This window comes from Berghia stephanieae, chromosome 10 (assembly GCF_034508935.2).
Source record: "Berghia stephanieae isolate SIO BIC M18660-M18661 chromosome 10, UCSD_Bste_1.3, whole genome shotgun sequence".
Lineage (NCBI taxonomy): Eukaryota > Metazoa > Mollusca > Gastropoda > Nudibranchia > Aeolidiidae > Berghia > Berghia stephanieae.
In genome coordinates this window covers 10,665,323-10,668,615 of record NC_088369.1, presented here as the reverse complement: position 1 = coordinate 10,668,615, position 3,293 = coordinate 10,665,323, and positions in this window count along the sequence as shown.

Genomic DNA, 3,293 nt, shown 5'->3' with positions numbered 1-3,293 from the left:
AAATACTGAAAATGATCGGTGAGGAGAATGTTAATATTGTGTGAATGTTTGGTGTCGGATTGTCTTGATATTATAATATTACAATTTCTTGCGACCTTCGTGCACTAAAATAAGTAGACACATAACAAGTCTGTATTATATGGGACACAGAAACGGGGATTTTTTTAGTTTATCACTGACGCAGACATGATGAGTTTGGACGGTTAGATTTTGTTGTTTTTTCCGACCTGAACTCCTGATGGTTCATGAGGCGCTTCAAGTCTGTTTAATATTGTGTGAATGTTTGGTGTCGGTTTGTCTTGATATAATAATATTATTATTATTTGTTGTGACCTTTGTGCACTTAAATATGTAGACACATAACAAGACTATAGATAGTATGCAGATGACGTCACTCAGGCCTTTGTTATTGTTTTTGCCATCCGCGTTTGTGAGTTGTTCTCACTAAACTGTATTAACCTGACTATAAACGTTCATGGTTACACAGTGTTTGTGTGTTGGTCCGTTATACTTCCGGATGGCAATGTTGTGAACTCCTTGGCCAAGCGCATTCTATCTAAAGATAGTTTACGCTTGGCTAAGAAGTTCACAACATTGCCATCCGGAAGTATAACTGGTCAACACACAAAACTATGTGTAACCATGAACGTTTATAGTCAGGTTAATACAGTTTAGTGAGAATTACTCATAAACGCGGATGGCAAAAAACAATAACAATGACCTGAGTGACGTCAACTTCGAACTATCTATATTATATAGGACACAGAAACTGGGATTTTTAGTTTATCACTGACGTAGAAAAGATAAGTTTGGGGAAAATATTTTTTTTCTTATATTGTTCTCTCTACTTTTTATAGATAGAATGAAGATGACGTCCACTCTGGTCTTTATTAATGTTTTTTTCTTTTGGTTTTTGTTTTTTTTTTTTTTTTTTTTTTGCCATCCGCGTTTATGAGTAATTCTCACTGAACTTTATTATCCACACTATAAAAGTTCATGGTTACACAGAGTTTTATGTGTTGGTCCGTTATAGTTCCGGATAGCAATGTTATGAGCTTTTTAGTCAAGCGCATACAATCTATACAAAACAGACATTTTTAGATTTTTTACACCAGGCCAGATCACTAATCTTTCACTGGAAGAAATTAATAAGTATCCAAGAACATGGATGGGACCGGCGTTAGCTCAGTTGGTAGAACATTCGATTCACACGCAAGGGAATCAAGATTGATCCCGGGTGGTGCAGTCGAAATTTTTTTTTCTGACCCCCCCCCCCCCTCTTCACTTGTCTACCCAGCCGTTAATGGATAGCTGGGTCTGTTAGACAAGGCGGAAAGTACGTTGAGATAGACTAGTGTCCTATCCAAAGGGTAGCAAGCTATTGTCCGATTCACGCTATAGATACCGGGATAAACTGCGACTACAAGGGGCCTCACAACTCCGAAGGACCCAAGAACATGAAACAATTTCTTCAATTTTTGTAGAAAAACGGTAAATTATATTTGGGGTCGTGGGTAAATTTTTCTCTTCAGAGCCAGGCATCTATTGGAGCTGGAGCTATCTGATGGCGTTTATCGCTTGTTACCGTTTGGATTGGACGACAAGTCTGTTGCAAAATGATTTCTATCAGACCAAGCTACCCAAGCATTGCTTTAGAGACATGCTCAATCTGAAGTTCTCTGGGTGAAAAAACCCCATATTTTAAAATTTTAAATATCGATCGATTTACATGTCCCTCTTCTTGAAAAAAAAACTCCCAAACCTGGGACTTCGCGAAGAAGAAGAAGAAGAAGAAGAAGAAGAAGAAGAAGAAGAAGAAGAAGAAGAAGAAGAAGAAGAAGAAGAAGAAGGAAAAGAAAAGAAGTAAAGAAGAAGAAAAAGAAGAAGAAGAAGAAGAAGAAGAAGAAGAAGAAGAAGAAGAAGAAGAAGAAGAAGAAGAAGAAGAAGAAGAAGAAGAAAAAGAAGAAGAAGAAGAAGAAGAAGAAGAATCTATTGAAAACTACTCATAAAAACAGTTGGCTAAAAAGAATAACAAAAAGCTGAGTGATGTCAATGACGTGCCTTCTATATTTTGGTGAATCCAGAATTTTAAGAAAAGGGGAAGGAAATGCAACCCAAATATAACCGGAATCTTCTCATCTTTGGGATGCGTCTTGATAGCGTCAGTTCCAGAGAAGGACGCCTTATAACTGCATACATTTCTTATACATAATTAAACGTTGCGGAAATTGAAAATATATCACTTGACATATGATATGATATGATATGATATGATATATCATCAATTGATTATAACAGTCATTTATAGATAGTATGCGCTTGCCTAAGAAGCTCACAACATTGCCATCCGGAAGTATAACGGACCAACACACAAAACTGTGTGCAACCATGAACGTTTATAGGCAGGTTAATACAGTTTAGTAAGAATACGCTTCAACAGTCACTTCCCTCGTAATGACATGACGCATGGTAACTTAGTAACTGGCTCTAAACTATCGGAACAATGGCGAACGAACTTATGAAATATTTCTCCGACGAGCATAAAAGCGTATCCAGAGGAAAAAAACATTATAAATCTCATCATGTTTTGACTTTTACACATTTTGATCACAAGACATATGAAAAGTTCTAGCCAGCATGAAAATAAAAAGTGCCGATTACCTTTGTTTAGAACCACGATGGCCGCCGTTGCTGGGCGACGTGACATCTGACTATTGTATCCAATTACTTATAAACGCGGATGACTAAAAAAAAAAACAATCACAAAAACCTGAGTGACGTCAACTTCGAACTATCTATAGACTCCATCAAAATATTAGCAGTTGTCAGTCATCATACCGAAAGATTAAGGATATTTTTGTTTTAAAATCGTGCCATAGATGGAATGTGACCCTTGTAATTTTAAAACGATCTTGTAGATTTTATTTATGGTTGTGTCATATCTCATGTTTCATATCAAAACGACCTTGGATACATTTTCCTCATGTTATCAGCCATCGCTGGCAATATTTCATAATTCATAGGCTCGAGACAATTTTTATTAACTGGAGAGCAAAAATGCCACTCATCATCATCAACTTCACAAATAATATTATGCTATATTTAACCAGTGCGGCTATGTGGTCTAGTGCTATGACACTCGCTTTTGGGTCGGAAGGTCCTGGGTTCGAGCCTCACGCTCGGCGCATAGTTGAGTCCTTGGAAAAGGCTCTTTATTCACATTCTCTCGCCGTAAAATGATTACCTGGCCGTTAACAGCGTTGTCTTTGTCCGAAAAATTGTAATATCGCCAA